Source organism: Triticum dicoccoides, chromosome 1A, assembly GCF_002162155.2.
Source record: "Triticum dicoccoides isolate Atlit2015 ecotype Zavitan chromosome 1A, WEW_v2.0, whole genome shotgun sequence".
Taxonomy (NCBI): domain Eukaryota; kingdom Viridiplantae; phylum Streptophyta; class Magnoliopsida; order Poales; family Poaceae; genus Triticum; species Triticum dicoccoides.
In genome coordinates, this window is record NC_041380.1 from 519,688,395 (window position 1) to 519,713,930 (window position 25,536).

General features: G+C 45.5%; 1 long non-coding RNA gene across 7 annotated transcripts; it reads right to left on the reverse strand.

Moving 5' to 3' along the window:
* Positions 1-431: 431 nt before the first annotated feature.
* LOC119285106 lies at positions 432-7,416 on the reverse strand. 7 transcript variants are annotated; one of them, XR_005139354.1, is made up of 6 exons: positions 7,264-7,416; positions 7,021-7,191; positions 6,373-6,477; positions 5,352-5,439; positions 5,186-5,257; positions 432-2,865 (listed from the first exon to the last, which is right to left on the reverse strand). It is a non-coding gene; the product is annotated as an uncharacterized LOC119285106 (long non-coding RNA). The 7 variants fall into 7 exon arrangements; XR_005139356.1 differs by having other exon boundaries at positions 432-2,868; XR_005139350.1 differs by having other exon boundaries at positions 432-2,350; positions 2,718-5,257.
* Between the last annotated feature and the right edge of the window lie 18,120 nt (positions 7,417-25,536).

The following is a 25,536-nucleotide window of genomic DNA, read 5'->3' on the forward strand; positions in this document are numbered from 1 at the left end:
TAAAAAAACTAATACAATGCCCGTGCGTTGCCACGGGCCTTTTGTTGTATATAAAACTTGATGAATTTTTAGTGCTTTCAACGCCTCAACACCTTTGTTGGTGTATTTTTTTTTAGCATCGACATAATACATCTCCATCTCTCTTATACTCTACAAAAAAAATTACACAAACACACATTGTTTTAACATGGGCAACAAATATATAAAGAATAATTATTTGTATGCATCTCTTCTGTTTGTTAAAACTTAATGATTTTTGGTCCAGTCTATCATACAAATGACTTGTTAGGGACCTTAGGGTGTATATTTTTAAATATATAAAAGTATGAGATATTTCTCTCATAGCAAACAACCCTTTCTCTAAAAAGAGGGTCGATCCTTTTCCTTTTATAGTTAACTGCTCGTGCAAAGACCATGAGGAGCACCCCATTCAAGGTGGAAATTGTATTATCCTTTTGAGCAGAAAAGGGCTCGGTACTTGCACACTATTGTAACACATAGCGATTAAAGGACATTCAAATGTGTGCCTACTGTACACATGTACAATGCCTTCTGCATCTTCTTTATGATCGCATTATCAAACCCAACTTAGCTCAGTAATTTTACATATTGCATCTCTGCCAAACCATCATGACCGAAGGTAGCCTGGCAGATCTAGTTTCAAGAAAGAGATAGGGCAACACAGCAGGCCCAAAACTACACACCAAACCAAAATACTTCCTAGACGAACTGTATTACTTACTGGATGGAATTAGCTACAGGACGGTCAAGAATCCACTGAATAAACAAAACATTATAGCCTTAATATACAGTGGACTCAAGGCAATGGGTGGCATGCAAGACACACTAATCAAGATAACGCCTCATACGGCGCTCCAGCACCGATAACATGGCAGAAGCACAGCTTGCGATCAGGGCTCCTGGATTGTATGGTTGCTATCCTCCCCTGCACCACCACTTCCACCATTAGTTACACTGTTTGTCGCCTCTACCGTGTTACGATCATGGGGAACAAGAAGCTGCATGACCATTGTCGTTTCTGTTCCGTTCATCTGTGCTACTCCTCATGGTCTTTGCATGAGCTTTGCGGTGCTGAAAGCGCAAGTGGATAATGAAGTTAAAGGTGAATCACACCCTTTTGAGGTACCATCTTATAGTGTACTATTTATTTTGTCTAAATCACAATCATAGAAATTCGTCTACATCATGCAATAAATATATGGTCCAGCCAACAACTAAGTGGAAAAGGCTTATACTGATAGACCGCAAATGTGACAGAAGTACAACTTATCCATGAACCTCGCCAACTAATCAACAATACCTTCAACATAAAGGTGGGGAAGAAACTGAAAAGCAGACTAACACACATCACTTGCATCTAGTTAGTGTAAAGAACAACACAAATACCACATAATCACCTCTATCATGCTCCTGGGACAGAAACAGATAAAGGGCCTCTCAATAACCAACCAGTTTACAGTACACTGTATCATAAGCTTCTTCGGCCAAAAGATTTCCAAAATCACAAGTTCAATTAGCCTATTGTTTTAGTTTAGCATTTTATTTAGATTCACATGGAGCCCATTTTAGTGAAATCGAGATTTGTACACATGGTGCAAACAAAGTTCAGTCTTCAGAATTTAAACCACTCGAACAGAGCTGGCATCATTTGGCAATTTATATGGACAAGACTAAAAGGACGCTTAATGATTCCAGATTTCAGAAACAACTCACCAAATATGAGAGGTGATTTGTCATGCAAGTGAATCATTTTGCACAATGTCATGATGTAAAAATTCTAGATTTCCATATTGGAAACAACATGAAACATGAAAGTATGGAGAATAGTAAATTTTGGATCAGCAAAACATAATGATGCCAAGGAACTACCGTGAAGAATATCTGAGTGCAAAACATGAAGTTCCAAAGCTAACATGAATAACAACATTCAGAAAAAGCTAACATGAATAATAGTTGTGGCTGAGTTGACATCACATGTGTATTTGCGAATGACTGAATACATACACTTAGTCCAATAAACAAACATCAGTAATGAAAATTCTAGATAATCATAAAAAAGTGCTCTTATTCCGAATACTTATAGGGATATTATTATTGCAATATAAATAAGTAGAGAAGGTATACAATACAACAAAAAAGGAGATTCCCCTTCTCTTTGCATGAGGGTGCTTGGGATTTTTACCTCTGCAAGTCGTACCCATGGTTGTACCCAACAATATAGAATCTACCGGAATAGAAAAAATGCTAGATATATGGTAGAAAATAGTGATTCTCCTCACATATTTCCTTGTGCGATGAGAAATTCCTGAAGAATATCTGAGTGCAAAACCTAAAGTTCCAAAGCTAACATTAATAACAACATTCAAAAAAAGCTAACATGAATAATAGTTGTGGCTGAGTTTTGCGAAAGACTGAATACATACACATAGTCCAATAAACAAACATCAGTAATGAAAATTCTAGATAATCATAAAAACATTGCTCTTATTCTGAATACTTGTAGGATATTATTATTGCAATATAAATAAGTAGGAAGGCATACAGTACGCAAAAAAGGAGATTACCCTTCTCTTTGCATGAGGGGTGCTTGGGATTTTTACCTCTGCAAGCTGTACCCATGGTTGTACCCAACAATATAGAATCTACCAAAATATAAAAATGCTAGATGTATGGTAGAAAATAGTTATTCTCCTCACATATTTCCTTGTGCGATGAGAAATTCCTAACATCCTGGAAAAACATTGATTTTTGAATGGTGTGCTTCTTGAGAACGAGTGAAATCCACCTCGAATTGACTAATTTTTGGGCCGCATTGATGTGCAATTGTTGTAGACACTATCCAGTCTTCTACGAAGGAAATAATGAAATAGTCTTAGTAATTCTGTTAATGCTGGTAAATACAAATAAGCACAATATCCAGCAGCACTTCAATGATGACATGCCTGGACACTTAATTCTTGAATTTGCATCACTAAGTATATACACAATTGAAGTTTTAACACTTAATATTATGCTTAATGAAGCATATATCACAATCAATACAACGATGGACTCGTCGCACATACTCTTACACACAAGACCCCAGCTCATATCTACTTTATCACATTAAATTTTCACACGAGGTTGAAGCAATTTGATGACGTAATTCTTCATCCATCGAACCATGTGCATCATTAAATTTTCTCCAACATAGTATAGAACCCTCTTTAATGTTTTCATAGGATTTAATATACAAAACGAAATACAACAAATGACATGTGTTTCAGTATCAATAGAACAGCCTTCAAAACTTTCATGTTTTAACTTCATTTCAATTCAATCTCTAACAGGGCCTAATCTACCATATGAAAAATACTGCACCCAAGAAAATAACTTTGTAGAAAACAAACTAAGTTGGTGGTTGCTCTCAAACCGTGCATCCAAACGACACAAAAAGTACTTTAGAGAAACCTTGGAACTTGTTTTACAACTTATATATAGAGGCCAACTCGAAAATTTAGGCATAACTAACTCATTTTTTAGCTAGAAGCTTGCTGCCCAAACTGACAGCTAGTGCAGTTTTAACTGAACCAATGTCAGTGATGTGCAGTAAAGGATATCCAATGGTAAGAAGCAGTTGCAATCGTCATGTGTAAGCAACTACAGGAATATTCTTTACAGAACTAACCTCTCTCCCAAGTTCAATTGCTTGGACACATATAGACATGTTCATTTTCTAAAAGCACTACCAAAAGAATCCCCTCTAACTGAATCTATCTAGCACGTTCAGACCAGCCTGTCCAGCAGCACTAAAAGCTACTCCCTCCGTTCCTAAATATAAGTCTTTGTATGATTTCACTATGGACCACATACGGATGTATATAGATGCATTTTAGAGTATAGATTCACTCATTTTGCTCCGTATGTGGTCCATAGTGGAATCTCTCCAAAGACTTATATTTAGGAACGGAGGAAGTACATGACTGCACTTCTACTTAACAGCAACGAAGGTTACCATGCCCCTAGTTAATTAACAACTAAACTTGGCATCCATGAAGAACCTAGCTTAGCCAACAATTGAATTAGGCCCATACCCACAGATTGTTACAGGAGAACAACAATTACAAGAACGGATTAAGTACTTCCTAGCAGAGCGGACATTCAGATTAAGTTCTCCTATGACACAAAAAACGGATACATCTTCACTTCAATATTTCTTGCTAAATATCACAGCAACCACTGCCAAGAAATCATCCTCATGTCTCCCCAGATTTTACACTTGCAAAAAAAATGCTATCAGACTAAATAGAAGAATCAATTAGCACAAGCCTGTACACCTAAAGTTTGAACAATTTTGAATAATCACTACAAGATCCTCTCTTCTCTCTATATTTCATACCGGACTGCAAGAAATGCAAGTAAAAATCAGGAAATACCTCATATAGGCGTTACAGGAAGTTGGATTGTTCAATGTCAACGAAAAATATCCCAGCAGTACCATTAAAGTTTTGCATGCTACATTTCCGATTCGACAATTCAATATCAACAAAAAATATCTCAACAGAATAAGTTTCTAGGTTGCTTAAGGAGAATAGTTCCTAGGCAGACAATATTGGGGACTCAGATATTCAGAATCAAAATTCAAGCCGCTGCAACCAAAATTTTGGAATGTGTCAACATGATATTGTGTAGCGAAAATGCTGAATAAAACAGTAGTTTCCCTAAGTTACAGAGAAGAACTAAACAAATGAACGTAATTTAATTGTCAAGGCCCTATCAAAAACCAGCAAAGAGAAGACCCATTATCACAATGTCCTGTTTGGGATTCAATTATGAACAAATGAAAAGAATCTACTTCAATACATCTTGGGAACTTCCTTATAGGGGATCATCCTCAGAACGAATCATAATGTGCTGCAAAACAAGAAAAATGGTTGTGTATTTTCGCCTATAAAACTGGTGTCAATTTATGTAGCTTGATCTCACACAAAATGATAGACAAAAATCCATGCACTAAATGCTGGTGGTTATTGAGTTATCACAAAATGATATGCTTCTTTGACAACACCTACTGCCACATTTGAACACTTCTTGACAGTAGTAATAAAGAAAGAAACCAACAGTGGATATCTGTGGAAAATGACCTGAATGGAAAATTTAAATATAGATGAATCAAAGCTGCTACCTGAAAGTGTGTTATGCAAGTAGATATTGTTCCAACAGCTACTGTCTCATTTGAACAATTCTTGACAATAGTCTGATGAAAACATATTTCAATATTATAAGTGAACACTTCTTGAAAATTATCTCATGTAGCTCTGTTTCTGTTTCCTGTGAGCATCAAGGCATACCTTTGTTTTGCATCAATGTCTGAACTTTGCCATGTTAATAAAACGAACAACTTTGCCTGAAAAATATAAGCCAATCCAAAATAGTGTCCTGCAGGTAGATAATACAATTGAGAATTAACCATCGTAAAGTAGCAATGACAGAAGAGGTGGACTTGAATTTCAATGACTTGGTCACACAGAGAGCAGGCAGCTTTAAGTCTGTCAGCAGTTGGCCGTCAGTTTTGGGAAAGAAGCCATATGAAAAAACTGTATTTCCCCTCAGTTCTGATGCGCCAGATTGAGTTCAGGTCTGGCCGCTCGTTGGATCCAATGAAGCGGTAGAGTATGTTTTCGTCACATTCCAATTAAAGTGATTTCATCTCATTTCTTTGTGGAGCAAAATTCGGTAGATGTACATTCATTAAATCGACTTCAAACTCCATGCGGTCTTTGATGTAAGAAGGTCACAAAGAAACACACTTTCATCTTAAAATTTGATATGGTGAACAACCGATTCATTTATTACACCCAACACTTGCAAAATGCAATGACAACAGAATTATGTACTCCCAATGAGAGCAGAAATTGTTTGAGATTGTAGTACAATACTCCCTTTGTTGGAAAGAAAAATGTATAATAAGTGACCAAATGAAAGCACCATTTGTGAAAAGAGAACATATACAGTAGCACGTCGCAAAAATAGAATCTTTCTTATTTATTTGTTTGTTTGCTATTTTTGTACAGTAAAATATTTTTGCTTTGGGGTAATTACAAAATCACAACAATGCACTGCCGATTTTGAGTACAGTCGGATTGTATCAATGGTATGTCCTACATTCCACATATTATGAATATAAGTTGGTACTTAGTATTAAAATTTGAACGGATCACTAAAAAAGGTTAATTATCGTAATGGATTGTAATACTAACGACGGTGTATGTGCATGTCAGCTACAAAAGGAAGCAACTAATGCATTCATATAGTCTAATATATAATAGTATAAACAGAAACTGGGATGGGGATGAGGATGGGACCCCTCACCTGCGCTTGCCTTCTGCACAACGTTGTTAATCGCTAGCATCCGTAGCTCCTCCTCGCCCCTTCAAGTGGCAGAGTCCCGGAGAGCGCACCGCCGGGTGCCGGTGCCTGGCGGAAGTAGGCGAGGGACGCAGCGCAGCACACAGTGGCAGCAAGCACATGAAACACACACACACACACACACACACACACACACACACACACACACACACACACACACTACATCAGCAAGCAAGCATACATAACTATAGTACTGAAACTAAAATTTCCATAGTTCAGCAGGAGCTTAGAGAGGATGGATGGATTGCGTTGCCTATCAGAATGAAGACGTTTCCTCTCAGAGCATGTCAGAATATACAAAGTTAATACATAAATATGTCATAACATAACACTTTGTTTTCTACTCCGTCAGTTGACAAATATAAGATGTTTTGGATATTTCAGTATGAAGTACATGCATGCGGACTAAAATGAGTAAACACACACACTAAAACATGTCTATATGCATCTGATTCACAAAATAGCATGACGGTTGTAAATTGCTGGTCAACATATAGTTTCCTATAGCCCAATTCTGAACGCGAACCATATAGGAGTACAGTTCAGACACATTTACAGTTTAGAGGCAAATTAAACGGCAGAGGCACGCACCTCCATCGTCGACGGCGTCCACATCGACCCCTAGCTCCTCGACCAGGTACCTGCACACCTATGGCCTTCCCTTCCCGGCAGCGAAGTGCAGCGCCACGAGACCTTGGTCCTTGGCCACCTCCACCACCTCCCTGGGACGGCCCCTGCCCTGATCCAGATCTCTCACCAGCCCTGCGACGCGACGAACGGGAGAGTCAGTGCCTCCCAGATCCAAACAAAACCCACCCGGAATCGCCCACGTACTCTTGAAGAGGCGGAGGTCGCCGCGGCTCGCCGCGTGGAGGAGCAGAAGCGATCCGTCGGCGGGCGGAGGGGGTGGGCTAGGGTTTGGAGGGGCGGCGCAGCGCTTGGCTGAGGTGGCGGCGGGGTGACACCGCGCCATGGCGACCAGCGGTGGCGAGGTGGCGCCGTGGGATCCGTGGCGGCGGCGGCGGCCCTGGCGATCCCAGATCGAGGCCGCTGGTGGGAGGAGAGAGAACTTTTTTCCTTTGCGATTCTGAAAACCGGTGGACGAAGGTGTGGGAGCGGGATGTGACGAAACAAAACCGACGAAAAAAGCCGACGAAAAAAAACCATTGGAGGTGGGACGAAAAAAAAACCCGGAACAGAGACTACCAAACATTAGGAGTAGATATTGGTTGGTTTCGATTTTTTTTGCATGGAGGGAACTACCTGGGAGGTGGGAGGGAGTATGAAAATAAACCGTCTCGGCTGAGCGGGAGGTGGGAGCAAGTACTAAAGAAGTACCAAAAAAGACCGGATGAGGTGGGACGAAAATAAAACCCGAAACGCGACCTACCAACTGAGACATTAGGAGTAGAGATATATAAAAGCACATTGCTGTGTGAAAGCAAGGCGCAGACACTTTATATTGAGGTATAAAATCTTAGAATTCAAAATTGTTTGAAAATTTCAAACGAAAAAAGTCCGAAAATTCCAGGATTTTCGAGAAACCGGGTTTCCCGGTCCCTATTAAAAAAATTGGAATCAAGAAAAAAAACCTTGGTGACACCCCGGGTTGGGTTACAGTCTAACAAAGCATCCGAAGGTGACAACGGAAGAAAGTCATTGGATGTGTCGTGATAGTGAGATCCCGCTTCCTTGGCACAACTTTTGCTCATTCGGGAGATTAAAGCTAGCATGTCGGAACGTAACTCTTGTATTACTTATATACATCGAAATTGTAATTTCTCTAGTCATGCTTTGGCAAACTTTGATAGGACTCAGGATAGAATAATGGTGTGACTAGGGTCTGGACCAAAGGATGCGTTGGATGCTGTCGAGCGTGATGTAACCTTGATTGAGTAATACAAGAATTATTTCGCAAAAAAAAGTGAGATCCCGCTTCCTTGGCACAACTTTTGCTCTAGAAACAAAGCACACCAACCCATGTTTTTGTAGCGTTTTTCTTTTTGCGGGCGATGTTTCTGTAGCGCTTCCATCTTCTAAATTCTGCTGCAATGGATAGCATTGTCATCTTATTATTCTGGGTTTTTTTATCAAAAAAGGGCTTGCCCCCTCCGATTTTCATTACTGAAAACCAGCACGATTCATACAAAGTTCCGAACAACATACCAACCTAAGACGAAACTAGAGCTACCAGGTTCGAACCAAAACAAAAGGCCATCGCCGGCCAACATCCACACTGGAAACCAGCATCCAAAGCATCCGGGGAACAGACCAGTCTGGACCAACCAAGATAACGAAATAGAAAAACGCGGAGCTAAAAGAAGCCTAACGGCTACTAGAACTAACAGCAGCGCCGGAGCCACAGCAGCAAGAGTTCCTTTCACTCCAATCTAGCGACGTTGATCCTCCACCCTTGTATGTCTGTGAACACCTCACTTACTGCCCGTTCTAGCACTCTTGCTCCCAGCTCCAGCATTTATTTTGACGGCTCCTTTATCTGCAAAATAGACCAATCAATCAATCATCTGCACATTAATTTGATGATGCATAAAGGATCATTTATCCTCTTTTTTTCAAATATAATCGCATTTCTGCTCTTCCAAATTGCCCAGAACAGGGCAGAAACCCCTACCATAACCATTTTCTTATCCTCTTTATTGAATTTTTCATCCATTCTCCAAAGCAATCTTTTAGATTTAGTGGGATAGTTTTTAAACCACACACATCTAACCAAACTCCACAGCAAAGAAGCTGCGGAGCAAGAAAACAGAAGGTGATCAATTGATTCATCTTTTCCACAGAAAACACAATCCTTCCCTCCTTTCCATCCTCTTTTTAATAGAACATCTCCAGTCAAGATACTTTTTTTGTTAACTAACCAAAGAAAAACTTTTAACTTTGCAGGCACCTTAATTTTCCATAAGTACTTCTGTGGGAATTTCACCCCTAGAGTAATAATTTTCCTATATAGGGACCCCATAGAAAACTTGTGGTCAGCAATGAGAGTCCAGGAAATTTTATCTGCCCCTCCCTGCAAAGGTATTTCTTCACATCTTTTCTTCAGGCAATTCCATAGCCCAAGAGTCTCACCATACAGTGTTCTTCTGAATCTGAAACCAAGCCACCCTTTTTGAATGGCTTCATCCACAGTAATATTGTGGTCAAAGCATATGTCATATAATCTAGGATAAGCATCTCTCAATGGTTTATCATCTATCCAGGTGTCTTCCCAAAACCTAGTGTTCTTCCCATTCCCCAATTCTTTTTTGACAAATTTATAGAAGATCTCTTTAATCTTTAACAGATTAGCCCAGAATTGGGAGTCTCTTATCTTATTATTCTGGTGATGGATGAATATGAGTTTATGAAGGAATGAGTGATTGTCGACTTTGGATTGTGGAAGTCTGCGAAAGTATGGTTTTGTTTGGTGTTGTGTTGCCTGTATACAGTTTACGCTGTTATTGCTTAGTCAGGACTCTGGTTTTCTTTCAGAACCAGCGGATTCGCCCGCCTAGAAAAATAAACAGTGCATTCTTTATTAAAATAGCGTTAACAGCTCGTTGTGGTGAAAGATGTAAAGGAAAATTATAACATTAGATCTCTGGCAATGTCATGTTTGACCATTTTTGCACCACTTTGTTTCTGACTGAACTGGGGAGGGGGGGGGGGGCGGATGAGAACGGGAAGCCAATGAATGATAGATTTCTTAACGGTGATACTCTGAGCCATGGATGGGTGTTATAATCATTCCATGAACTCTGCAGCAACTTTGCCGGCCTGCACTTTCCTTTGTTGCATACAATCAGGAATATAGATAGTTGAGTGCACTTTATTTGCATCTTGTCTACAAAATACCCTTAAAAAGGTAAAAGAATTGGCCCATGATATTGCCATGCATAGTGTGGTGTCTTGGCATGGAGGTTTCTTTCAAATCTAGTAGTGTATCATTGCAGGCATGGATGGCAAGAACTTGGGTAGTGAGCAACTAGCTGAACCAGCTAAGCCAGATGCCTTGACATAAGATTAGGGGGCCCTGAAGCACACTACAGATTCTGACATCGGAAATCCGACTTCAGTGAATGGTCAGAAAGCTGTAGATATGAACATGGAAGCTGCCATGCATCTCCTCTGATGATGTCAGGCGACCCGATGGCTTGGGTGCCAAAAAATCGGCCCAGTCACGCTCCAAGGGCCTAATTTTTGCTGACTCGGGCCGAAATTAGCGTCGGCGGACCCAACCCGACCCCGGCGTGCTGGGGGCGCTCGAGAACGCCAGGCGAATCGTTTTTGGCGTGAAAGAGCCCTAGGCCCTCCTTGCCAGCGACTTATCTCGCTTCTCGCCTCTTCGTCGTCCTCATCGCCTCGTTTCCCGCGGCGAATCAATGCCAAAACTGCCGCGCGCTGCCGCGCTGGTCAGGCTCCGCCATTGATGCCTCACGGGCGGCACAGTGAAAACAAGACGACGCGCGTTCCCTCGCATGCCACGCGTACGCGCGGCGCCTCCGCCTACATAAAGCCGACCCCCTGCGCGCCGGTGGCACGCACAAAGTCTCCACCGTCGACGCCACCTTTCTGCCCTTTATCCCTCTCCTCTCGCCGTCTCCAACTCAAACAATGGCCGAACGCTTCCCAGGCAACGGCGCGGCAGCGAACGGCTTCGGCTGCCGCCAGCTTCACGAGTACGAAGCTCGGCTCCTCTTCGAGGCCGAGTACCCGATCTCGCCGGACATGCGGGTGCCCGGGGCCTAGAGAATCAGCGCCGGCGGGGTCCCGGTGCCGACATCGCCCAGGACGGCGCGGCGCGCGGAGATCGCGCGTATCTGCTCCTCCTTGTCGCGAGCGGCGAGGGAGGGGCCACGCTACGTCCCCGACAGCCCGCTCTGGGAGCCATATTTCCGTCGCCGCCACGCCGAGCAGCTCGAGGCCGCCAACGGCATCGTTCCCTCTGGCAGGCTCAACTCCGAGGGGCGGCGCCGATGGTGGGGCGTGCCCAGCCGCACGCTGGAGGCCGTCCTCGAGTACATCGAGGGCGGCAACACGTCGAGGCTGGAGTACCCCTCCCCCGGTCCTTCTCTCGCCGCCGTGGGAGCTAGTGGACGCCGAGGCGCATGGACCCCGGGGCGTCCTCCTCCTCGTCAGGTCGGTCGACCGACTCTCCCTGCCTCCGCCCCGTCAAGCCGGAGCCCCAGGACACGCCTGTCAGCGCGTGCACCCGCAGTTCCGGCGTCCGCATCGACGTCCGCCCCCGCCTCTGGAGCCTCGTCCTTGTCAGGCCGAAGCTGGAGCCCGGCCTCCCCGTGGAGTACGAGCAGATAGCCCGGCGCGGCATCTCCGACGAGGACGCCATGCAGTGGGCGCGGGATGACTACCTCCACGACGAGATGGTCCAGCAGCGTCGGGCCCTGGAGGAGATAGCCGCCCGCAAACATGGGCGCGAGGACGAGCACGGCATCGTGGTCCTCGACAACGACGACGACGACGCCGCCCTTGGACCGTCCAACTCGCCGCGCCAACCGGGGGAGGGTTGCAGCAGGGACGGCGGCCGCGGCGGAGGCGACGACGACGACGATGGCGGCGACTACATGCGGTTCTACAACCTCCTCGGCATGTAGATCTGCAAGGGCGGCGGGCGGCGAGGAGCAGCGAGGGAGACGGCGAGGAGCAACCTAGTAGCTTTTTTCTCTTTTTGTAAAATATTTTAAATATGAACGAACTCGCCGAAGTTTGGTTGAATTTGCGTCGTGTTTGTGTCGTAATTTATATTTTCAAAAAAACCGTGGGCGCCGTGACTGGGGGCATCATGCCCCCAGCGCGTCGTTTATCGCCGGTGCGCTCCAGGGGCGATTTTTAACGCCTGCTGGGGCCAACGGCTGGAGATGCTCTAACAGACACCAACACCACTTTAGCCATACTACGCACACAACCCACACTCTGCTACAGTACTTGGGTACACGCTCAGTACACCCACTACATGAACTGATGGTTGCAACAGATGCAGTTCACCATCACTCCACTCACCCACAGAGCACCAACACATGGGCACCTTCCAGGTTTTACCACCATCACATTACAAAGGAAAATGCTTTCAAACAGTCGGATGTTTACATCCGCATCTCCAGCCGACTCTCTAGTGAGGCCCACCCACGTGCCCCTCTCTTTCTTATCTCTTTTTCTTGTCCCTGCACACGAGATGCTGGCGGCGCTGTGCTATGAGGCGGAGCTCCGGGAGGTCAGCGACGAACCGGATGCAGCAACGCCGGTGCTACGACGCCGTTGCCGTGCTGCAAGCCGATGCTGCGATGACCAGCGCATGCTTTGAACAGTGTTGCGCCGACGCTGTGCTTCAAGTAGATGTTGCCGCAACCGGTGACCTTTTACGACGACGACGCCATGCTTCGAGCCAATGTTGTAATGGCGTCGCCGTCCTGCGAGCTGATGTTGAGACGCCGCTCGCCGGAATCATCCTGTGCTGCGTGGCCACTCGCCGGTGCTCGCCAGAAGCATCTGATGTTGCGAGGCCACTCGCCGGTGGGAACACAGGTGCTGCTCGGCTGCTAGCCGGAAGCATCCGATGCTGCGAGGCCGTCATGCTGCAATTCGGTGCTGCGACGCCGGTTGAACTGCTGCGACGGCGCCGCCCTGCTGCCATAGCCGTCATGCTATGAGTCGGCTCTGCCAGCTCGGGCTACTCCAGCGAAACTGCGACGACGATTTGCAACGACGACTCGGGCTGCTCCTGCAGTTTTGACGGCACCGCCATGCTGCGAGCCTGCCGGAGTTGCTAGGAGCTGGTGCTGCCGGCGTTCTACGGTGCCACCGGAGTTTGCTACGTATGCCAGGCTATGTGTGCGGCGTTCTGTGATTGCGAAAGAAGGAGAGAAGTCTATGATGCGTTGACCTCCATAGAGATGTCCATATGACCATATCGATGGTTCAGGACGTGGATGTTATTTTTCTTTTCCTACATCCGCATGACGCCTAACAGCGGCCCATTACAAAAGCTTTACACAACTACTCCCTGCGTTTCAAAATAGATAACTCAATTTTATACTAACTTTAGGAAGTACTCCCTCCGTTTTTAAATGTAAGTTTGTTTAGAGATTTCACTATTAACTAGTACATACGAAGCAAAATAAATGAATCTACATTCTAAAATATGTCTATATACATCCGTATGTGGTTTGTAGTGAAATCTGTAAAAAGATTTACATTTAGCAACGGAGGGAGTACATACTAACAAACATCGACAGCCTCCTATCGACAGCGATGGACGCGACTGACTTTGAGGCCTCTCTATGGGGCAAAATTTCGTGTTTTGACCCTTTTCTAAAACCTATACGAAATTTGACTCTAGTTTGAAAAAAATTCGAGATCTGACCCTTTTGCTACCGCCAGGGACCTTGGCGATAGGGTATAACAGCCTACCGCCAAGGTTCCTGGCGGTAGGGTTGCATGCCCTACCGTCAAAAACCTTCTAAGTATTGACCACAATGCGTGCTTGTGCCTACCGCCAAGCACCTCGACGGTAGGGTTGTGCAGGCTACCGCCAGCCTGTTTGGCTGTAGAGATGTTTCCTACCGTCAAAGTCTCTGACGGTAGGTTGTTAGACCCTACCGCCGTGTACTCTGGCGGTAGCAAAAGGGTCAGATCTCGAAAAAATTTCAAACTAGGATTAAATCTTGAATAGGTTTCAGAAAATGGTTAAAACACGAAAATTTGCCTCTCTAAGGGACGCCCATGACTTTGAATGTGAGAAGGGGCAGCTGTCGCACCCCGGCTGGGTTACAGAGCATCCGAAGCTGAGGGCGGAAGCAAGCCGACGGTCGTGTCGCGACAGGGATCCGCTTCCTTGTGCAACTTTAGCTTCAAAAAAAGACAAAGCACATTGGCCATATGTTTCTGTAGCGTTTCTGAATTTCCAGCTTGGTAAATCTCTACCTCCTCAGTGTGTAACGATAACGTTAACATTCCTTCTACTATAAAGGACAGGGTGATGTTCCTTCTGGAGGAATAGAACTCTATCCACGAGACCGTCCGGGGCGCTGGTGCGCAGAATGCCATTGCTCACTGGAGCCGTCCTGAGGAGAGCTGGGCTAATGCAAATGCGTATGGTAGCATGTCGAAAGACCTTGACTTTGGAGGAGGCGGAGCGGTGGTAAGGGACATACCGGAGGTTTTTTGGTGGCCACCTGCCATTTTTTCTCCTCCATCTATGACCCCGAGGCATGGTTTTCAATTTCAGGAACCTTGGCGGTAGGCTGTTATATGCCGACGATGTAATCATCTTCTTAAAACCAGAGTTACATGATTTTGATGTGGTTACAAAGGTGTTGAGGCTATTTGGTAATGCTACCGGGCTCATAACTAACTTGTTCAAGAGCAAGATCCTTCCTATTCGGTGTGAAGAGCTAGACCTTTCCCCTTTGCAATTGGCCCTCGGCTGTCAACTATCTAGTTTCCCATGCACATATCTCAGGATGCCTCTGTCAGATAGAAGGTTGAGACTTGCTGATTTCCAAGAGTTGCTTGACAAGTTGATTAAGAAAATCGCTGCCTGGAAGGCTAGGTGGATTTCTTCCACGGGCAGAATGGTGCTTGTAAGGTTCGTCCTCTCGGCCATGCCCATCTTCCTCCTGCTGGCAGTGCACCAACCGAAGTGGGTGATTAAGCAAATTGACAAACTCCGTCGGGCATTCTTATGGGCGGGTTCCGACACCGTATGTGGAGGGAAGTGTCTTGTCCGTTGGTCCCAGGTGTGCTCCCCAATTAACTTTGGAGGGCTGGGCGTTCCTGACCTATATGCTCAGGGAAGAGCTCTCAAAGTCCGTTGGTTATGGCAGAGTGCCACTGAACCGGATAAACCATGGCAAGGGCTGCAGCTACCGATTGACAAACATGTTAAGGCACTCTTTATTGCTAGTACCACCATCAAGATTGGCAGCGGGACCAAGGTGTCATTTTGGCATGATCACTGGTTAAGCGGCGAGATCCCCTCTGTTTCTTTCCCCAACTTATACAAGCACAGCAAGAGCAGAAAAATTTCTTTGGCTGAAGGTCTCACAAATAGGAGGTGGGTTACCTTGCTGAAGAGAAACACTGGAACTGAGGTTCTGCGTGAGTACATCGACTTTTGGCATCGATCCATGGTAGTTACACTCACAAATGGTGATGATGAATTCATCTGGAAGTGGTCAGCGGATGGAAGATACACTGCAAAATCAGCTTATCAATATCAATTCATGGGCAGAATTGACTCCCCCCTTCCGTGTATCATCTGGCAGATTAAGATTCCTCCTAAGGTTCAGTTCTTAGATGGCTGTTTGTACAAGATAAGTGTTTAACTGCCAACAATCTTGCTAAGCGTGGCTGGCCACATGATCCAACCTGCCAGTTATGTCACCTTGGGATGAAAAATGGCCTGCACCTTCTCTGCGATTGTCCATTCACTGCTGGAATCTGGGGATACTGTCTAACCTTGTATAGATTCTCCTATAATCTTCTGCCTTGCGTTGATGGAGATCACATCTTGGGCTGGTGGTTAAAAGCACTGGCAGCTACAACAGAAAATAGGAGAAATGACCTCGCCTCTCTGCTTATGGTGACTGCTTGGCATGTTTGGAAGGAGAGGAACAACCACATCTTCAATAACAAGGCATCCACTTTTCTGCAGGTGGCTGAAGGCATCGTTAGCGAGCTCAATTCATGGAGGATGGCAAGTTTTAGAGGAGCGCAGTGGATAGACATGGGATAGTTCTAAGGTTTCTATTCTCCTGTACATGTGTATAGCTCTTCCTCTTTATAATTTTTTTTACCTACGGCTCTTTGCTGGACATCAGTATTTGTATCTCCAGGGGTGTTTCCTCCTATCTTAATGAATGAAATCAGCAACTTTGCTGTTTTTCGTCAAAAAAAAATTTCAGCACACGGTTTCCATTTCAGCCAAATGATCGAAATATTCACTTGAATTCAATTAAAATTTTGAAAAATTTAAATAATATTTTGAAAAATATTGGAATTGTTGTGCTATACTGAAATTGCTGAAATATTTTGGTCGAAACGTAATATTTTAATGTCTGCTGAAATTACTGAAATTCAGTGAATTTCATCGAAATCTCACTGAAAGTGAAAACCATGCCCCGAGATGGCCGAGCTAACGGCAAGTCGACGAGCTATTCAGCTGGCTAGGGAGCTTAGGGTCCCCATGGTGATCCTGGAGTGTGACTCCCAGGTACTAGGGATCTGTCATCATAGGGTCCAGGAGGTGAAGCGTTTTCAAAGTTTATAGGTGCGGCGTTCGGCGAATAAAGTCGCACATGAACTAGCTAGGGAAGGTTGCAGAAATAAACTCTGTAAAACTTGGTTTTAGGTACCACCGACATGTGTTAGCTCGGTGGTGGCCTCGAAGTGTACCATGACATCCTAATAAGGCTGCAACAAATTCCAACTAAAAAAATAACGTTAACATTCCTGTTATGCAGTGCTAGATGAATATGAGTTTATGAATCGTATGAGTGGTTTTCGGTTTTCTTCGCGTTTGACTGTGGAGGACTGCTAAAGTATGGTTTTATTTGTAGTTCTGACATTCCTAAACCTAGCCCCCGCGTCGCTCCTCCCGCGGGCGACACGGGCGGCGCCGCCACCCCTTGCCGCTAGCCCTCCTCCTCCTCCCCTTCCCCGCCGCCGCCGGCTAGAGCCGCCGGGGCAAAGCCCCCGCGGTGGCTGGCAGCGGGGGCCTTCTCCTCTCCTCGCGTTCGTGGCCTGCGGGAGCGGCCAGGCCAAGCGGAGGCGCTGGGGCGCGCGGATCCTGGCGGCACGACGGCGATGATCTTGACGGCGGCGGGCCCATGGCGCGGCTGCAGATGGGTCGACGCCGAGCTGTGTGGAGGCTGCGTGCGGGTCTCCTCGTGGCGGCGGCCTTCGCCGACGGCAGGGCGGCACGTGCGCGGCATCCGGCGAGGGGTGGGACGCGGCCATGGTGGCTTCTCGTGCGAGTACGCGGAAAAGAGGCTGCGGCATGTGTCCTCGGGGAGGATGGCTATCCTCGCCCAGATCCGTCGGCGGCATGGCGGCGGAGGTCGCAGTGGCCGGTCGGCGGTGGTGGAACTTGCTCGGTGGCAGCGGCAAGGTTCTGTCTGGATCCCGGGGCGGCGGCCTTGGAGGGTGGCGGCTGGTGAAGCTAGGGCTTCCCGCGGCGGCATGGCGTGGTACAGTCCCTGTCCAAGGCGGATCTGTGACGGCGATCTGCTTTGGATTGGTTCGGATCAGAGACGGTGACGAGCGCGCAGGATCCTTCTCGGCGGCTCTCGCGGCTTGACGAGGCGGGGTGGGAGCCCTCCTTCTAGGCTCCAGTGGTGGCACACTCAGGCAGTGGCCGGGGCGCCAGGGATCCCACGGTGGCACTGTTGCTGCAGTTGGTTGCCGGATTTAGGCGGCTGGATCTGGGGCTTTGAAGGCGGTCGAGACGGTGCACAGGTTGTTGGGTGGATTTTTTGGGACGGATCCGGGTGAAAACCTGGTCTTCGGTTGATGGCCGGAGCCGGTGATGACGATGCCCTTATCATCGTTTCCTTCATGAAGGCATTATCGAGGTGAAGCTCCCAACTCCACTCAATACCTTCGGGGGAAACCCTAGATCAGCTGATCAGTTGTTGGCGGCATTCATGTGTCGTAACCCCCTTTGAGGCGGCATTCTTGGAGGTGCACTCGGCTTCGCGGGACCACGGGACGGCTTCTTTGCTGGAGCGGTGCTTCATCCTACATATTGATGACGACGGATCTTGACGGCGCGGTGCAGTGCAGATTCAGAGTTTGATGTGGGAGGATGGACTCGTGCAGGAGGACGAGGATGTCTGGCGTCGTGATGGCGTCGATGGCAGAGAGACCTGGCATGGTAGATGCAACAGTACAGCTTTGAAGATGGACTCATGGCAGGTGGCTGCGGCGGCCTCATACCCAGCAGGCGTCCTGGTTGAGGAGTGCGCCGGACTGGTAGGTGCCTCATACCAGGCAGGCGTCCTGGTTGGGACCTCATGTCTTAGATGTTTAGGTTTGGCTCCGATGTCTGTTTGGTATTAGGCCCAGGCTATCAACGCCCCTTCATCAATTGGATAGGTGTAGCGACAGTTGTTGCTTAGACGGTGGCTTTAGTCTTGCTCTTGTATGACTTTGTAAAGTTTTATGAGAATAATTAATAAAGTGGCCGCATGCATTGTCCAGATGCAGAGGCCGGGGATCATCCTCCTTTTCTAAAAAAAAAATTGGTGTTAGGTTGCCTGCGTTTCCAGTTTATGATGTTGTCGCTTGGTCAGGACATGCCTTTCTTTCAGAGAACCAGGAAATCAGTAAACAATCGGTGCAATCCTTTACTGAAATAGCGGCAGTAATTTTACGAAATTTCACTGAATAAGGAAAGTAGCAAATGTTTGCTGAGAGCCTGAGTGCTCCGAGGTCTTTTATTCTAGCGACACCCCAAATTTGCGACTTCAGATTAATCGTGCCCAAGCCAAGGATTGGAGGGTATTTAGGGGGATTTTTAACTGGGAGTTTCATCGAGGTGAACAGACCCTCGAGAGATGGTAGAAAGTTCCAGCGACATCGCAAAGACGCCGCCTTACTTGAATCAATGTGGATATGAGCACTAGTGCCATCATAGCTCCCTGGTGGAACGAAAAACACTGAAATTGCCACGTGTGCAGTAGATGAATCTCTTGCAAACATCTCTTGTTGCACGACACAGCTTTGTGGGCTCATGTACACATTCCCAACTTCAACTTGTGTTCCTGGTGCATCCCATGCATAGCACACTTATCATCATCCGGTAGACCAACCTAGCGCCACTTCACTATCCACCTAGTGGCAGCAACAAAAATAAGTGGGACCTTACATTTTTGTGGTGCAGTTTCTAGTGTTCAGCTTCTTTATATGCTTGTGCAAAGGAGGGATTCAGAATAGTATTTATGACCCAGATATTGTTGATTTTACCACTCACCAGCCATCTGTCCAATTATTTAACTCCATGAGTACAGTTGTTATAAGCGCTACTAATCCTAGTGACATGTTTCTTCAGATTTGTTTTTTGCGGAAAACATGTTTTTCCAGATAACTAGAAAACTGTATTCATGGCCCCAGGGCCAAGGGTGTTATTTATGTACCTCTCGTCCCCTCCCCTCATCATTTGTCAAATTATTTAACTCCATCGATACAGTTGTTATTATAACTTATAAGAGCTATCAATCACAGTGACGTGCAAATTGTATTTTATGGACCTGGGGTGTTGTTGATTTTCCTCCTCATCGGCTGTATGTTCAATTATGTAACTTAATCTGTACAGCTGGTATAAGAGCTACTAATCCTAATGACATATTTTATTTAGATAACTAGCACGGTGCTACATGTAATCTAATTGTAGTTATGAATGTTAATTTTAAGGATCCAGCCCAAGATCGACAATGACGGATGATGTTTATGTGTAGTTATAAAAAATGGTTATATCTCATTAGAATTATGAATAATTGACAATGATGACTGATGTTTATGTGTAGTTATACTAAAATTGGCTGTGATATATCTCATTAAATTTTATGAATATCTATCGGACGGGCAAGAAATGATTGTGACATGTTTTGATGTAGTTATGATCATTTGTCAGCTATTTGGTTTGTCACAGTTATGATAATTTATCAGTTTACATACAAGAGATTAGTTGATTGTGCCCTACTATAAAAAGAGATCTTGCAATTAGTGATCGATGTTTTAATCGGACAGTGAAGTTGCTGTAGCTTTGCGTCGATTTTCCCTTCAATCTAGATAGCTTACCAAGGAGGAGGATTCTTTATTTGCTTCTTTGTCAAAGGCTTCTGAAGTTTTGATTAACTATCATTAAAATGGAAAGGATCTGAGCCTTGTATTGCCATATCTTTCCTTGAAGTTTTCATATCTGGTAGCAGATCATTGTAGGCATGGGTGTGAAGAACTTGGGCAGTGGGAAACAAGCTCAGCAAGCTAAGCCATATGTGTTGGCAGATTATTAGGGGGGCTTGAAGCACATTGCAGATTCTGACACCCGAAATGGAAGTCCGGTGAATAGTCATGAAGATGTAGATATGAACATGGAAGCTGCCATCTCTATTGATGATGTCATACGAGTGGGGGACTTCAGCTCGAAAGACGACATTGGCAGCCTCCAACTAACTGTAATGGACTCCGCCGACATTCATGCCTAGATGTGAGATGCCCACGATTTTGTAGGCAAGAAGGAGCAGCTGTTGTGCCCTAGGCTAGGTTACAGACCATCGCAAGCAGACGGCGGAAACAAGCCATCAGATGTGCCGTGACAGCGAGATCCCACTTCCTTACATAACAATTTCTTTAGAGAAACAAAGCATACCAACCATGTTTCTGCAGTGTTTCTGCAGTTTTCCAGCTTCTAAACACTACTTCAACAGGTAGCATTGTCATCTTATTATTTTGGTGCTGGATGAATATGAGCTTACGAAGAAATGAGTGGTTACCGATTTTGTTTATCGTTGGATTGTGGAAAACTGCAAAAGTATGTTTTACTTGGTGTTGTGTTGCATGTTCTTTGTAGTTTTACGCTGTTATCACCTACATAATAATAATAGTCATGAAAAATAACAGGGGACTATGGTCAGGACTCTGCTATTCTTTCAGAACCAGGGGATTCACCCGCAAAAGCGGCTAGAACTTTGCCATATTCATCGAATAAAGCGAGTTGTAAATTTTTATGAGGGCACCAAAGAAGTCTACACTCTTAAGATCAGTGTTCTTGCGTCTTTTGCTCTGGCTAACAACCAAGTTAGGAAGATGGGTGATACTTCTCTCATTCCATATCTTCCTCGAGAGGAGCACCACCAAAGGCATGTTTCCTTCTTCGCACATAGGCCGCATTGCTCGATTGCGATTATAGAAATGAGCGTAAGTGTCATCTCGGCTCTTCTAAGAAACCAGAAATGTGCTAATAGCTTTGTGTTGCCGAGGAATTTTGTCAGGCATTTAAGAAATCATCGCTGGACCGACTAATGTACACAAATTCAACTTGAGCTCATGTACCCGATGCATCCTATCTATAGTTTTAAATAGCCGGTTATAGCCCCGCTATAGCTCCGTTATAGCTGTTTGAAGGCGTTGCCGCTAAATAATTTCATGTATAATTTGCCGCTATAGCCCGCTATAGCCCAGCTATAGCTGTTTTTAAGGGTCGCCGCTAAATGCCATATCCTACTATTTAAAACATTTTCCTATCCCTAGCACCGGTAATCGTTCTCACAAGATATCACCACTATTCTATCCGCCTAGTAGCAGCAGCAAAGAAAGATTGACAAGCTTACATTTTTTTGGTGAAGTTTTGAGTGTTCACCTTATGTTCACTGGAACTCTGATGATGTGCAAATGACTAATTCAGAATTGTAATTATAGGCCACATGTTGTTGATTTTACTACCTCACTAGTCGCTTGTCCAATTACTTAAATCCATGAGTACAGTTGTCATAAGTTACCGAAAAAGACTTTCGCCATGCTTCATATATAAAGTAATGACCAACCATAATCCAGGTATAAACTCATGCCACCACAACACATGCACACAACCAAGACAGGATACATGTTTTCTGAGAGTAATGACTTGATGCGGTACTACTATGTGCCCATAGGAGTAGGCACGTAGATGTCGTGGTTGGCAGGAAAATTGACCGCTTGCCGCGAGATTGGAGGAGTGGAGGTGCACTACCAATCGACGAATGTGGCTGTGGGAGCTAACCTAGCTAACAACAACCCCTCAAGTATGCGTGGGGCGCCAGCTAGGCGTCGAGTTGAATGGGTGCTCTGTTGCGATTGGTCTGCACTAGGGCTGGCACGAATCAACGCCACTGTTATTATTAGTTTGTACTGGTACCATAGTAATTCAAAATGCACCACCTGCTGGGTTCCAAACACAATACAAACAAATGAACCCGAAATTAGTTCACAGTCTTGTTACATACATACAAAGTTACTTGCAGCAGTGAATTTTTTTACATAACTTGCAGCACTGAGTTATCAAGGTCCATGTTAAATTGTGATCCAAATTCTACTGTATTGGACTAGACGTAGTAAATGCGGTGTGGGTCTTTGCGTTGGTACCGACGCGTACGAATACAACTCGTTTACTTGTCCTTTAAGGACTCTCATGTATTGCCCTCTTATATACCCATGTAGTCGCACCTAAAAACGGCATGTCGTCTCGTGATTGTAATACTCCTCCTCATAGTGATTGGGCCTTCGTGCGTCCGTGATTTTTCTCCCGCAAGGGTTTCCATATAAAAATCCATGTCTCTCTATCTCATTTATTTCTCGTTATTATCTAACAAGTGATATACAGAGCTGAGGCTCAGATACAAGATTGAGACGAGGATTAGGGTTGCGTTCACCGCCGCACGTACATGACCAGGGCGATCCGGCTTAGGATCGATTTCCGCTGCGAAGTTGTACGAAGCCGAGACAGACAGGAGATTCCGCTGCGCGTAGTGCATATATCCACCGAGACGTCAATCTCTGCTGTCACCGGTTCACTCGGTTTGACTTTGATCTGCGAGCCGCCGCTTGTCCTTGCGGATATACGCGTGACACTGGTCCGCTGCTGCTACCGTGAAGGATCAAGTCCCGAGGTACAATCAATTTGCTTGTCTGCTGCTTCACGTCAAGCCTACCAAGCTGCTGCTGCTCCTACTCGCGTGAGATTAGGCTGGTCACAATGAGCAGGAACATAAGCTAGTAACCTACACACTTCCCTAGACTATGTTACTATCTCCATAGTGGGTAGGAACATATATGTAGTGTCATGCAACGATGTATTTATTAGATCATAGACTTATTGTTTCTTGGAATGTGTGATGTTCCAGTAACTTAGCTAGTTACCACAAGAAGCTCTCTCTTCATTAAATATGTGTCACATAAGCAAAATTGCATTGGAATGTGTGATGTTACTCCTAAGTTCCTGCCCATTATGACCAGCCTTAAAAGGCTACGGTACCTAGTGCTACTATTACTACTCCGTGACCTGCTAGTACTAGTTGAGTACTACTACTACTCACGTGGACACCGAGGCCGATCTACAGATCAGATTTTTTGCTCTCTGTCAATCGTCCACTGTCCAGCGACTATCAGGTGCTATTTACTCTGTTTTGTTTGCTTCGTATATTAATTCTATCAAGAATTTTTCTAGCGGCTTGTACTACTTTGTGTACAGATTTAATCTACTCATGGCATCCATGAAGTATGATCTTCCGCTGCTAGACCGTGACACAAGGTTTACCCTATGGCAAGTCAAGATGCAGGCGTTGCTGGCATAGTCCGACTATGATGAAGCACTGGATAGTTTTGGGAAGAACAGAATTCAGGACTGTACTAATGAGGAGAAAAGAATTGATTGTAAGGCTTTGTGACAAATTCAACTCCATTTGCATAATGATATTTTGCAGAAAGTTTTGAGCGAGAAAACTGCCGCCGCTCTATGGTTAAAACTAGAGGGGATTTGCATGACTAAGAGCAACTCTAGCAGACCCCGCAAAACGCGTTTGCAGTTTGCGCAAAATAATTTTTGCGGGCCGGCGCGGGCTGGCACAGATGCAGACCCCGCAAACGGATCCGTAAAAAAGTACATTCGCAGAATATGCTTTTTTTACGGGTCGGCTAATACGGGTTCTGCTCGGACACCACCGTGACGACCCGCAAACAGATAAACTGCAAATCTTGCATTTGACATAGAATTTCACAAACAAATTCAAGTTTAAACGACACAAACAATTTTACGCGTAAATAGAAGCCAAGTTCATTACGGCTAACGCAAAAGAGGGCCCTGCAAAAGGTTTGCGCCCATGCCTGGCATCATCTTGATCGATCTTCACTCCGCGCCATCGAGTCCACCTTGGAGTTCATCGGCGCCACCGAATCCACCTCCGGCGCTTGTTCCAACTCCCGCACCGAAATCATCCACATTGCCACCATATGGAGCGGAGAAAACATCACCTGTCATGGAATTGTCACGGCAGATGTCCTTAGTGTCAGGACTTAGTCGCGAGGTCAACGCATCTATGTGGTAGCTTGAGAGGGGTTGAGCGGGACGAGTGACGCGATGTTTTACCCAGGTTCGGCCCCTCAAGATGGAGGTAAAAGCCTACATCCTGCTTCATTGATATTGATGATGATGATCACGGTTACAAGAGTGCTCTATCTCGAGAGCTATTGTCTAAACCTAACTTGTCCAACTTGTGGAACTTGTGAATCTTGTCCCCTTTTGGGGAGCCCTGCCCCTCCTTATATATGTTGGAGGGACGGGTTACATGTAGAGTCCTATTAGGATTAGGACTAGTCTATCTCTAATACAAACCGGATACAAGTCCTGGTCGTAACTCCTTGTAAGGTAAATATTCCTCATGCATTTCCTCTTAAACCGGCCCACCATAGTATGAACCGGCCTTCTGAGCCTTGGGCCTTGTCATCCGTCTGACCCGCCCGCCGGGTTACCAGTGAGTCATAATGACCAGGAGGGTTGCTTGTAAACCGCCAGGTCAGGGCGGGTCGCCAGTAACTCGCCAAGTGTCAGCGGGGTCTTCAGATAAACCGCCAAGTCCGGCCGGGTTAACTTCCGGCCGGTTTATACCGCGGGGTATATCCCCAACATCACCGGAACTGTAGCACGAACCGGCCGACGCCACCATTCTTCTCTTCAAGATTTTCCTCCTTGCCATATCATGCCATGTTTTGGTGAGGTCGTCCATGTCATTGTGGTTCATTAACATGATCTTGTTCTGTTCAGCGAGCAACATGGATATTGATTTGTTTTCGACGGCTCGTGCTCTTCTCTCCTCGACGGCAGCTTTGCGCAGCCCCTCTTCCTTGAGCAACTGCCACTTTTCTTGCTTCTCCTTCGCCTTCTTCTCGGCCAACTCTTTCTTGATCTCCAACGATTTCAACAACATCGACTCGTTGGATTGCAACATGAGGATTGCAACATGGCATCAATCTCCTTGGTCTTCTTGTCACCATCGGGCTTGTGCAAATTTCTTGGGCCATCATCATCCTCATCTTCATCCATGTTTGTAAGTGAGCCTC